The sequence below is a fragment of the Lemur catta genome, chromosome 1 (assembly GCF_020740605.2).
Source record: "Lemur catta isolate mLemCat1 chromosome 1, mLemCat1.pri, whole genome shotgun sequence".
In the NCBI taxonomy this organism is placed as follows: Eukaryota; Metazoa; Chordata; class Mammalia; order Primates; family Lemuridae; genus Lemur; species Lemur catta.
Window position 1 is genome coordinate 145,025,382 of NC_059128.1, and position 14,288 is coordinate 145,039,669.

The window sequence follows — 14,288 nt, forward strand, 5'->3', positions numbered from 1 at the left end:
CTACTTGCCCCCAGGCCTTCCAGGGAGCTGCTGGTCTACATAAGGTGACTGCTCTGTGTGGTTTTCTTAAAGGTGACACAGCCTTGAACCACATCCTGAAATTGTTGGAGTCTCTCCCTCATTCTTTCTGAGGCAGGTTGAGTGAGCTGGGTAGGCACGTGCAACAGAGTGTATCTGTGACTGCACAGTCACCATCTGGCAGGTCTTTATTTTGTTATTAAATAAACAAAAAATTAAATCACAAAGGGCTAACAAGAGACAGCATGGACACCTGCCTGGAAATTCCAGATCAGTGGATTTATCGCATGTGTTTGCATATTTTCCAGTTGCTGAGCTTAGCACTTTGTAAGCAATGTCTCATTTTATCCTCACACCAACTCTGTGGGGCAAATATCTGACCCCTGTATTTTCACGATAGTAGAGTTAGACTTAAGGAGAGAAATTATCCACAAAGCAATTCTTATTGAATGACCCTAAAGTGGTTATATTGTGTATGTGTGTGCACATATAGTCTCATCCACCACCTTTCCAGGTTCAGAAAAGTTTGTTTTATTATAAGACATTACTTGAAATCTCTCCTCTGAAGTTTAATCCATTAAGTCTTTACTCATCCTTAGAAATGAACAGTAAGGAAGAAACAACACTGGAACTACTCAATTATTTGACAAGAATGTTGGGAGTCCTATCCCTAGGAATGGCCTAGGGTGACAGTGCTGAATGTCATAAGCTCCCTGTCCCAAAAGAACCTATGCTCCAGTAGAGAAGATAAAACACAAATATCCAAGTAACACAAATACCGGCAGGAAGAAGGTGCTAAGACAGCTAAGGTCTGAGGGAGCTTGGGGCCAGAAGGCCCACAGCCTACCCTGGGGAGAAGGGGAAGAGGAGAGCGGGCAGAGAGGAATCGGGGACCAGGGTGATGGGCAATCATCCCGGGGAGAAGGCCTGGCAGCCGGCTCTGGAAACAGAAGGAAGTTTTGCACAGGTAGAGCCAAAGCAAGCAGTTTGGAAGGCATGGGCCTGTTCGACTTGCCAAGTCACGGCATTCAGAACAGATACCCCGGCAGACCAAGAGCTCCTTGGAGGCAGGGGCCGTGTCTTACTGGTCTCCAACTCCCCAGAGCTCAGCCCAGTGTCTGGCACACATGAATGCTCAAGAAATGGGATACCATCCAAATCGGAACACTTGAGAGTGGAAGAGAGAACTATGGATGCTTATGCTGAGACAAAAGGCATTAACTGGACTGTCCCAGCACACCTGGACATAAGTCACTGTGTCAGTGGTGTGCATAGAAGCAAACTGAAAATAGAGAAGCCTGGGGTGGCAGGGGACTCTCTGGGAGTAGGCCAAGGAAGACAGTGCCCCAAAGGCAGGTGTGAAATAACCTGAGCTGCTCAAGGGCAGGGCTGGGTCTCTTTCATCTTTGTTTCCCCCGCACCCAGCACACAGCCTGGCACCCCCCCAGGTACTCAGCACTCACTGATGGGTGGAATGCATGAACCAGACTTCAAGTTTCTCAAAAGAGGTTTAAACAACAGTTATTTTTTCAATCTGTTGAGGCCAAAGACAGGGCAGATGAAACAGGAGAAAAGAGAACTTCCAATCCCCAGGACTCCCACGTACTCTGGGCTCACTGGCCCACATTGAGCTTTTTCTCCTGCTACAGAGCACATTAGATATGGACACATCTGTACAGGAGCAGTTTCAAGCTCAAGTTCTCCAACTAACATGGGAAACATGGCGCCAATTCACCTAGGAAAAGGCCACCCAGGACAGTTTTCTCTTCCTCAGACTGACTGGCAGCCATCATCTCCTGTGTGATCATCAGGCTAAGGTTATATAGTGTGTTCAAAGTTGCAGAACGAGTGAGTTGCTGTATGGAATTCAAACCCAAGACTTTGCTGCTTACCAGCTATGAGATCTTAGGTAAATTAGACACTCAACTACAGGATTCTTCAACTATAAATGGGATTTTATTTTTTAATATTTGTATGTATTCTGATACATACAAATGTATATAATAATATATTAATTATATGTAATAGGGCTCTTTATAAGAACTAAATGTGCCTGTAAAACTTAGCACATAATAAATGCTCAATAAAAGATACCTATTATTATTGTTACAACTTAATTTATTTTTATTTACACATCCCTTAATATATTTTTAAAAAGCAGCAACTTTCTGTCACCCTTTTCAAGCAAATCTCCCAGGATGTGTGTGGATACACTATTTCTTGGACCCACCATTATCCTAACCCCAATGACGTGGGCCTGGGTCTGTCTTGTGAGAAGACCCCAAAGCCACTTGCAAGCAGCTGCTTGGAAGGAGTGGGTTTCCTTAGTGTGGGAACTCCCCATAGATGACAGAACCCTTTCTGCCACCCAATGTACACTCACACCAACCAACAAATTTTCCATCCTTGAAAACAGAGGTCACCCAGGAGGCTGGTGGCCCAAGGTAACCTGCCAGAGAAGAAGCTGCATGAGGCTATCTTCCCACAAACGCAGGAAGAAACCACACAGCCTCTAGGTTGGCTTCTCATACTCTGTTTGGCCCAAGAGAGCAGACCCAAGGAAAGGAGAAGGAAAACGACTTTCAAATTTTCTGCTTAATAAGAGCCTGTACTTCAAGAGCTTCCTAGTCTTTGGGGAAGGGAAACAGATTTCTGACATAGCTGTGCCCAAAACACTCAACTGCTTAAAAAAAAAAAAAAAAAAAGTCATGCTCAGTAAGTTGACTGCTGACAACACTGTCCTTCCAAGCAACAGGCAGTGAATGTAGAAGCAATTAAGCCCACACCACCCTCCTATAAGGGGCACACCCTCTATTAACACGTATCAGCATGAGCCCACAAGCTACACGAGATCATGATGAAGTCAGCGCGTTACTGCCTGGAAATCCAGCCCATGTCATTGAGGAGGACTCTCTCCCAGCCAGTGAGAGATGAGAGGCATCCAGCCCTTTGAGGCCCGCTCCCTTCTGATGCCTGCATCAACTGCTAGCTCATGGTCTCTGTCTCTCACACTTCTCTGGAACTTTTGGTACCTCCCTCTCCGAGCTCCTTGCTTGGTGGTGCGTGGACCGGCAGCGTCAGCATCCACAGGGAGCTGCTAGGAATTCACCCCAGACCTGCTGCACCAGGAGCTGCATCTAACAGCGTCCCCAGGTGCACACTGAAGTTTGAGGAGCCCGTGTCAACTGGCTTGTGAAGATAACTGAGAGGCTCGGATTTGCTCTGCTCCAGGCGGAGAAGAAATGTCAGCTGGCAGAGCTGTTACCATTCGCCCTCCTCTCTTCCCACAGAGATTTCTTATTTGCTCCACACTTTCTATTTTTTTCACCATCTGCTTCTAATCATTAAAAAAAAAAAATCCCCAAACAACTATGAAACAAGTCCTGACCCATTCCAAATGCAGAGGCAGTTAAGTAGAGGGAAAGATGTGTGGAGTACAGGAGAGGGGAAAGGGGGCCCAACGTTTACCAGATCGCTACGAAGAAGTCAGTATTATTCTTCCCGTTCTCAGCAGAAGAAACTGGAGCTCAGCACTAGAAGTGAAGCAACTTGCCTAAAACCATGCGGCTGGCCAGAGTGAGACCTTGTCCACCCAACCCAGCCCATGCCATCCTAAGCAGGAAAGGTACTTCAATTCATGTGCTTCACAGATGTTGAGCTGAAAATCTCTCCACCGAGTACTAGCAAGAGCATCAGGAATGAAGGCCTGCACTAAAACGCAATTCCATAATACGTCTCTAACCTTAAAATGCCCTCCTGACTCAGCAATTCCACCCCTGCCCTCGATGCTGCCGCCTTTTATACAGTTTTATGCCACTGAGAACAGAAAGCATTAGATGCAAGATTGTGCCATTCTTTGAATGATCAACTTGGGGTGAAATATCCAACTTTCTCTGTTCTGTTTTCCCCATTGTTGTATATGGGGCCCATATGTATGTGGATTTATAAACACTTATGTTTGAACATTCCAAAAGAACCCAAAGGGAGAGACTATGTTCCATGGCATGCTTGAAATTCAGGCTTTAATCAACATATCTACGAGCAAAATTAAACAGTCAATTTGACCACAAGCCAGTCATTCCTGTTTCCATTTGGCTGTGAGGCTTGATCTGTGTGACCAGTGCCCCTGAAGGCTCCATGTTCTACCGTGGCAGAAACTATGAGTTGTCTGTCCAGTATCCACCTCTCCTCCTCCTTTAATAACAAAATTTCAATATCTGCACTGTCCAACACGGTAGCCACTAGCCACGAGTATTATTTAAGTTTACATTTAAATTAATTAAAAGTAAATAAAAGTAAAAAGTCAATTCCCTAGTGCACTGGCCACATTTCAAGGGTTCATTAGCCATATATGATTGGTGGCCACCATATTAGACGGTGTTGATATAGAACATTTCCATCATCATAGAAGGTTCTGATGGACAGCAAAACTCTACACTGATAGGGCTTATAAGATGTCCAGCTAAAACTCAGACATCTCCCAACCTCCTTTAAGATACGGATGGTCAATGAGTTGTAAGTAAAAGTCACTGGAGGCTCTTTAAAGGGGCCTCAAGTCAGACTGTAAGAGCCCTTTTGCCCTTCTCCTTTCTTCCTGCATGGAAAGCAGATACAGTGGCTCAAACCCAGCAGCCATTTTGGGAGTATGAGGGAAAAGTGTTCCTAGTGTTGGAGTGCCAACAGCTCAGTCCTTGGTACCTTTCTTTTCTCTATCAACCCACCCCCTTGGGGATCTCATTAAATCTCGTGGCTTTAAATAGAATCTATCTGCTGATGACTCCCAAATTTATACTTCTAACCCAGACTACTATTCACACTGAAGATTCATATATGTATTAAATACACCTACACTTCAATGTCTCCCAGGCCCCTCAAACTCAGTGTGTCCGAAAGCAAACTCCAGATCTTCCCCTTAAAACCTGCTCTACCTGTGGCCTCAGTTGAGGACATCACCAATGACTCAATCCTTCCAGTTACTACTCAGGCTAAAAACCTTGGAGTCACCCTCATAAGTGACAATCAATCCCACAGGAAATCCTGCAGGATGCAACTGCAAAATGTATGCAGAATTTGACCACTTCTCACCACCTTGACTGCTATCGCCCCTGGCAGAGCCAGCAATCCTCTCCTCCCTGGATAGCTCTGATAGTCTCCTAACCTGTTCCTGCTTCTCTCCCACCTCCTAAGTCCATCTCAACACAGCAGCCAGGAGGAGCCTGTAAAAATGGAAGTCAGACCAAGTCGGTGCTCTGCCCAGATCCCTTGCGTGGCTCCCACCTCACTCAGAATAAGGGCAAAGTCCTTCCTGTAGTCTAGGATGTCCAACATGATCTGGCCCACAGCTACCGCTGCCACTCCAGCCTCCTCTTCTCCCACTCTGCTCCCATACTGGCCTCCCTGGTCCTCCTCAAACACGCCAGACACTCAGGGCCCCGTCTATGCACTTCCTCTAGGAATCCACCGTGCTCACTCCCCCTCGTCTGTCAAGTCTTCACTCAGATCTCACCTTCTCAATGAAGTCAGCCTGACCCCCTGACCCCAAGCCTGCACTACCAACCTGCCTCACCTTGCTCTATTTTCTTTTTTCCATAGCCCTCATCACCTTCTAACACCTTTTAATTTACTCCTTTATTGTATCTACTGTCTGTCTCCCTCTACTGGGATATAAGCTCCTAGGGGGCCAGGATCCTTGTCTGCTCATGGATGGACCTGAGGGCCACCAGCCTAGGACGCAGTGGCCATGCAATGCATACGTCCCGAATAAGCGAAAGGTCAAGAGAATTGCATCCCTGAGCAGCTGAACCAACATCAGCAACTTCTCTTCCTCTAGGAAAGAGAAAAATTATCTTGATATGCTTGAGCCCCTGTCATCAGTCTCTATTCCCAGCAGCTGAGTGGAATTCCTAACTGATACCTCTGTGAGGACCAGAGGTATTATGTTTTATTCTCAGACTGCAGAAGAACTGGGAACTCCTTGCAGACACTACTCAAAGCCCTACTAATGACCCAATTTGTCACCTTCCCCAGAGCTGGATGTTGCCTGTACTCCAGGAAGCAGAGGAAGAGAGGTAAGGAACAAGCTATCCTACCATCATAATCACCTCCTTCAGTGACTGAAAGCCCCTTTGGGGGATGGCAACTGACTTTGAAAAACCATGTTAAAGGAGGAGTTAAAACTATCAATAGGTACCCATCAGTGGTGTATATGTTTTTAAATATATGAGATACAATTATTCGGTGGTATTCCTGCAGAAAATGTACATGCTGACTCTAATCATGATGAAACAGATGAACTCAAACAGAGGGACCTTCTATAAAATAACTGACCTGCACTCTTCAAAAATGTCAAAGGCCTGAAGGACCAAGGTTGAGTGACTGTTCCAGACTAAAGAGACGACAACCAAATGCAACATGTGGCCCAGGGTTTTCTTTCGCTACGCAGGGTGTGAAGACAACTGGTGAAATCTGAGTGAGTTCTGTAGATTAGCTCATAGTAATGTATCATTTAATTTCCTTATTTCAATAATTGTGCTATGATTATGCAAAAGAAGATCCTTGTTCTCAGGAAATACACCTATGTATTTAGGAAAAAAGGGGGATCATGTCTGCAACTTATTCTCAAACAGGTAAAAAGCATAAATAGAAAATGACAAAGCAAACACAATAAGAGATTAACATTTAGGGAATCTGGGTGAAGAATTTAGAGCATTTCTTTGTGCTAGTACAGTAACTTTTTTGTAAGTTTGATGTTATTTCAAAATAAAGATATTTCATTAAAAAAGTATGTATGTACAGACATACACATACAGAGAGCACACATTCACACGCTATTTGTCAAAAGTTTGCTCGAGTCCAGTGCTTTCATAATTTCTTACCCACATAACTTCAGGCCAATCAAATGCTTATTAGAAAATGATTCTTTCATTAAAGGGCCTAAAAAGTACTCCCCTTCTAAAAATGAAAAGAAAAGAGGACATGATCTTAACACACTGACCAAAAATAATCATTTTCTTTAATAATATAGGCAGAAATCTATATTTTTACAAAATAAAAAATAATTTGACGGTATAACCCTGGAACATGTCGGTCCTCGTAACCCAGGCAATAAGGCCTAGGGGCCAGGCTTCGTTTCTTTACAATGGGTCATCTAAAAAGGACTTAACCACAGGTGATGAAAGAATAGCAGTGAAAGTGAGACGAGAGGGGCCCTCAGGAAACCTTAGCTGGCTCTGAATCTTTCCTCAGAAGAGGAATTCTCTGCACAGACCCTTACTGCCATTCTTACTCAGATACAGTCGTCGCCCTCTAACCGGGTTTTTCATCTGAGCTGTCTTAATGTGGTACACAGCACGAAAGGGAACTAGCTTCCCCCGCTTCCCCTTCTTGGGATTCCCAGCCAAACACATGACATTTTCACTATCAGTCTTGCTATGAAAGCCACCCCCTCCAGCCTCTGTAGCCAGCCATGGAGGCTGAGTCCACTCCGCCCATGCATCTTCATTCAGGGGCCACCTTGGGCCCTTCCACATGGAGCTTGGATGTGTCTTGGACACAAAGGCTTTACTTGGGAGGAGAGAGACAGCAAGGGCTCCTTCCAAACCGAGAGTCTGTGTGGCTGATAGGTGGGGAGGTCTGGGAGAGACAGCCTTGTGGTTGGACTAATGTACCAGCTACTACCCAAAGAGTGATTCCAAGACCTACTGCTCCTTGAGCCATGTGGGACTCACTTATTAGGCCAGAGAATTCACCAAATGACCTTGGGAATGGGTGCTCCAGGAAGGGGTGAAGAAAACAAGGGAAAGAAAAATGGCACAATTTGGGCCACCTTTATATGCTATTTCTGATTAAAGCAACTGGTTTAAAAAAGGGGGGGGGCAGGACCAGCCCTTAGGTCTTACTTGATCAAGTCACCAAGCAGGAAAACCAGAGGGCTGAAAAATGACTCAAAGAAAAGCCAGTCCACTCTGCACTAATCTGGACTGGGCCAAATTCAGTCTTAAAAGGTGAGGACATTTCCAGAGTTTAAAAAGTCCTCTGGGAGGTGGTGCCAGCCCTTCCCAGCTCCCTGCCCCCACCCAAGCAAACACAACCGTCACCAAGTCGTTACTCCTCAGTGTACAGAGGGCTGTGAACAGATCTCAATGTGCATGGGACGAGGGTGAAAAAATAACATCTCAATTTAGATAAAATCTTTTTCATTGTTTTAAATGGAAACTATTACAACATCTAATGAATTCAGTCAAAATACAGAGTGCTTCTGAACCAAATGCACAAACATGAAAGCTGTGGTCTGGTAGTTAAATGGACCCCACAAATCTGCTTTCCTATTACTCATCAATTGAAAAAGCCACAGGAAACAAGAGGGAAAGACTCTGATAAACATCTGTGAGGCATGACTTGAGTGATATGACCAACTTCTTACCAAATACAACAGACACAGTCGTGTGCTGAAGCATGCTACAGCTGGTTTGCAAGAGCCAACTGTTAACTTTTCAGAAAGTTTACAAGCCAGGGTTAAACACATCCTTTATTAAAAGTTAAATTGAATAAACTTACAATTAAATAAATTATATTAAGATAAAGGGAATAAATACTCAAAACTCATCATATCTAACTATTTTACTATACTAATCATCTATGCTCTTGGAAATACTATACAACAGTGTGTTATTGCACATCTTTTCCTAACTCCGCATCCAGTGATGTCATGTTGGTAGCTTGAAATCAGCCGTGATGAGACTATTTATACCAGAGGAATTGGCAAAATGCTACAAGTCAGGTCTCCCCACCAAGAGCCCGTTGTTAAGCATTGGCAGCACACCATTGCTCTAGAACGTAAACCACCAAAAGCCGCCACCTCTGGAGGCCACATGCTCAGAGATATTCCCTGGACTTTATTATAAAACTCAAATTTTATAACCTTAGACAAGTTACTTGACCTTTTATTTGTGTACAGCATTTTTAAGAGTACCCCGCAAAAACTTACACTAATTAGTTCTAGCTGGTATTTTTGAGAAGTGTTATAGTGCAGTGGTTAAAAGCCCAACCTAGGAAACCAGACTTGCTGGGTTCAAATCCTGCTTCTGCTACTTGTCAACTATAAAGTAGTGGGCAAGTTCCTTAAGTCCTCTATGCCTTGTTTTCTAAACAGTAAAACAAGGATAAAAACAGTAACTACCTCACATGTAATAACTGACAATGACAGGCACATACTGGACGCTCAATTAATGTTATCTGCTTCCATTACTATCACTCTGAATATTGCAGGCATTCTTTTGGAATCATTTTTAAGGAGTTTAATTACTCAATTCTTTAATACTAATTTCTGTATTATCATGCCTCACTTTTCCCAAACACACTATTATCTACTTAGAGAGGATCACAGAGAAATCTAGCTGCTTCCAAAATTCAAATCAACTCCTAAAGAAAAATTTGCTATAACTAAAATTAAATACATAAATAAACTATGCAGGAAATTCAAACTAGACATAACTAGAAGGTGATTATTTTGAAGAGAATCACCCTTATAAATCAGTTCAAGGTTTGAGGTGGGGGAGGATATTCATAATCCTTTATAACCACATCTCAAATATAAAGACAAAACCAATAAGACAGAACACATTACCATCCGTGACTTCAAAGCACATTGGTGCTAGAGGGGCATCAATAGTATAGAGATAAACCCAGTGTAAGTAGATAACTGCACATAGGAAGTTGCCTCTTAAAATGAAAATTATGCCTACAACACTTGCTAAAAACTTTGTCTCATATAAAATACAAATAAGCTTATGATAAAACCATTAGAATGTCAATACCATAACTCTGTGTTTATTACTTTACATGGGCTCTATTTCAAAAAAGGATTTAAGGTGGGCAAAGCCATTGGATTAGAATTACCGTGGCTTCCTCTGTCCTCTGAAGCATGAATTCAAATGCAGAAGACTAAGAACCCTTCATTCCACCCAAGAAAGAAAGCAATGGCCAAACAGTGCTCATGGGAGATCTCAGCTCCCACCTTGGACATTAACCACACCCCTGCATTCTTGATTTGTCCCTAGTTTCTCTCCTCCAGCTATGCATAACATGGCCTCCCAGAGGAGGTGACCAAGGCAACTCACACACAGTGGGCTGACTTCCAGCATGGTCTCCAATGCCCAGTCCCCAGGGACATCTGTGTGATTAGAGCGTATCATTTGAGCAGCTTTGCACTTGAGCTGGACGATGATGGTGGCTCCCCACACATCGGTTCTACTCACCCCCCTAGCTTCCTTACCAGACATTCAGGCCACCTATGCTACCTACAGACCAGGAGAGCCTCCCAAAGGCACAAAGGTAACTGAAGGAATAAAGAAAAATCTCCCCAGTTTTCCTTGGGCACCCATGGCTGAGAGGCTTGTCTTTTGCAAGACACATGTTTAAGGCTACCTCAGGGACTACCAGGGCCCCTCCATGCTGTTCTCAGGTGTCCTAACAAACCCTCGACAAGAACATTACAGGCCGGGGGCAGGGAAGAGGAGCTGACTGCAGCAGGAGGGGACATTTCATTCATATTTAATTACTCCTGCTCAAGTGGTGCTAACCCCCCTTTCCAAAGCAAGCTGAAGATCTTCCAAAAAGGGAACCTAAACCATTTCTGGAGAAGCAAATTGGAAGTCAGTTTGGAACTGACATTGAGAAGATCCCAGGACAGGTTATTAATAAATAAATCAAGGGACAGTCTTTCAATGGAATACCATGCAGACATGAAAAAGAACAGGGAAGCTCTATATGCACCAATATGGAACAATATCCATGATAGTTTTTTAAAAATAAGTTTGATTGAAATAGAATTTACACACACTATTAATAATCTTCACTAATTTTATGTGTACATTCTGATGAGCTTTAATAAATGTATTCAGTCATAAAACCACCACCATTACAATCGTGATCCTAAACTATGTTCATAATCCCAGAAAGTTCTCTCATCCCTCTTTGAAATCAAGCATCACCACTCCTCCCCGCAGTCCCGCCCCGGGAAACCACTGATCTGCTCTGTGTCTCTTTAGTTGGCCTTTTCCAGAACATGATATAAATGGAATCATGTAACATGCAGCCTTATGTGTCTGGCTTCTCTCAGCATAATGCGGTTGCAAGTCGTCCATGTTATGTACATCTTTGTTATTGCTGAGTGGTATTCCATTGTACAGATTACCAAAATCTGTTTAACCATGCCGCTGTTGGGTATTTTAAAAGAAAAGGTAAGTTTTACAACAGTGTGCATACAGTATGCTACCACTTGTGTAAAACAAAAGGAGGCACACACACACGTTTCCATATATATTGATGAGCTCTTGAAAGACACATAAGAAATCAGAACCGTGGTTGCCTTTCGGAGAGAAATGAGGTGGCTGACAGACATCCTTTCTTTGTATACCTTTTAGAATAGTTTAAAAACAAATTTAACTATGTGCATATACCACCAATTCAAAAAAAAGAAAAAAAGCTTTGAGAAGACCTCCTACATGTGAGGTCTGCATCCCTTTTTGCCAACCTGCACAACCTTCTTTTCTTTAGCTATTTCTTTGACTTCTCAAGATGACCAAGAGATTTAGCATGATATTTTCCAGATAAAGAAGGAAACTTTGCTGTTTTCACTTCTCCTCTTTCTCATGCAGAGTTTATTAACACCAATTTAATCTTCCTTAACTGTTTCTTAAACTTAAACCAGAAAAAAAAGCTTCAAACACCTCTGAAAACTAGCATGCAATGGATCTCAGCACTCTGCAAACTCACAGCACATCAGGTGCTTGAAGCTACAGTCCTGAGGCATTTTGTCAGATGTACAAATGGAAACAAAGCAAAACACCTGGGCAGAGCCCAGGGCATGATCTCTGAGACCTGGTGGCCAGTGTGACGTCCTGCCCTTCTCCAGGCCAGGGTGAGCATCAGCCCCCACAAGCAACGAAGGAGCTGCAGGAACTTAGGATTCAAGATTTAAACTCCCCTGACTGTTCAGGAACATAAAAGAACAATCTCATGAACATTTGCAGCTTCTCAGAAAAGCCAGTGCACTTGTATATTCCCCCACCTAGCACGGAGTGGTTTTATTTTTTTGACATTAATCCTATTATTGGCTCTCTTGATGGTGTCTGACATGAGGTTCTACTCAACAAAGGTTTCCTGAAGGCCTCTGGAAGGTGTCACTTATCCTCACAGTCATGAAGGACGTAACCACCCCACGTGGGCTCTGCCTGGGCTTCTCCGCTGTCCCCACATGAGACTTGGAACTGTCGCCCTGGTTCCCTGGCTCCCGAGAGGCTGCTTATTTGCCTGCCATAGATAGCACTTGCACTGACAAGAGGCTTGCTTTCTCAAGGTATCGGGCAGGATCTGGGGGTGGAGCACAGTTACCACCCAGGTAAAAGCACGTAAACTAGAACACGATGGCACAATGACTGGACACTCGTAATTATTCTTCAGCATAGGCCACGCATCCAGAACTCTCCTCTCCATCATCTCAGGCCATCCATTCTCAGCAGTTGGTCCGCACAGAGGTGAGCAGGCCCCATCCCGTATCAGAAGCTCCCTGTGACTCTGAACTCCAGCTAACCCAATGAGTCCCTTCAACAAGGTTCCACTGGACAAGTATGTATTCTATGTCTGTCATCCCCAAGCAGGAGCCAGGCAGTATGAAACAAGCTCTAGACCACAGGAAGATGACAGTGGCACCTCCAGGGCCTAGGACAATAGCTGGCCCTAAGGATGTTCAAAACCTGTGGACTGGCCGGGCGCAGTGGCTCATGCTTGTAATCCCAGCACTCTGGGAGGCCGAGGTGGGAGGATCACTCGAGGTCAGGAGTTGGAGACTAGCCTGAGCAAGAGCGAGACTCCATCTCTACTAAAAAAAGTAGAAAGAAATTAACCAAACAACTAAAAATACACAGAAAAAGTTAGCTGGGCATGGTGGCACATGCCTGTAGTCCCAGCTACTCGGGAGGCTGAGGCAGGAGGATGCCTTGAGCCCAGGAGTTTGAGGTTGCTGTGAGCTAGGCTGATGCCACGGCACTCTAGCCCGGGTAACAGAGTGAGACTCTGTCTCAAAAAAAAAGAAGACCTGTGGACTGACTGAGCCTTGAAGAACAGACAAACCTTCAGCAAGCAAAATGCCGCGAGGCACATCCGATCAAATCAGAGTGTAGCCAGGGCTTCTCAGATGGGGCACGTGGGATGGTTTTCAATAGCACATAGGCAAAACTCCACAACAGGCCCCTCAGGTTTGAAAAGTTATTTCCCGGTCAACTCCCCTTTAGTCCTTCTGATTGCATCAGGGAGAAAGTTCCAGCGTGGTACCAGGAAGTCTTTAAGCCTTCCCTGGTGCTTGATCATTTCTCTTTCTAACACATAGGGAGTCTGGGCACTTCTTCAGAGACTTTGGCAAACAGTGAAACCCAGCTAGAATTCTATGACACTGTTGTGTCTTCACTATATTTATTTTTACAATTACTTTGTGTTGAGCATGTGATAATTGGTTTTCTGCTTACAGAAGGGTACAAAGTTTCTGTTTTAAATTATTTTATTTGAAGCTAAAAGTCAGCTAATTTAAAGAGAAAATATGAAATAAAATACTGCAGAAGGTGCATATTTAAGATCAAAAAAATGCAAAAATCATGCAGGTGGTACATGGTAGTTATGGATATGGCAAGAACCAGGCCTCTGACTTCTGTGAGCCTGAGAACCAAGGTCAAGAAGTATAAGACACAGGTTTCAGGAGGAAAGCGGACAGCTCATGACAAGAGCCAGGGCACAAGGGATGTGGTAGAAAAGTAAACTGAGGCCAGGTCGTGGAGAAGCTTGAGGCTGAGGGGCAGTATCTGGGCTTCCGCCTGTGACCGCAGGGTCTACTAGAGGTTATCAGCCCACTTGACGAGCAGGCTTACCCCCAAAGCTGGGCTGGTTTGGAGACGGAGAGAGAGAAGTTGGGTTGTTTGGACTCTGAGGCCAAGAAAGCAGCTAGAACCGCCTCTGCTCTGCTGACCACACTGCGACCTTGAGAGTGCACCTGGCACTCCAGAAGGATGTGGCTCATCGCAAAGCTCTGTATCCTACAGAGGCCCCCACCAGCATGGGGAGTGGAGCAGAGCATGGGGCAGCGCAGTCAGCCTGGGAGGCAGGTGTCAGCCCAAGCGGTCTCCCACGATAGATAGTTATCACCATATATGGAATGAAAACTTCTAGGGAAAAGGAAAAGGGAAAAAAAAGATTGGAATAGGCTTAAAGAAAAAAGAAAA

General features: G+C 44.3%; 1 protein-coding gene across 4 annotated transcripts in view; it reads right to left on the bottom strand.

Annotated features, from left to right (window-relative positions):
• The window catches only part of ITGA9 (integrin subunit alpha 9), a 328,677-nt gene that overhangs the window by 226,804 nt on the left and 87,585 nt on the right, over nt 1-14,288 (bottom strand). The window lies entirely within an intron of this gene.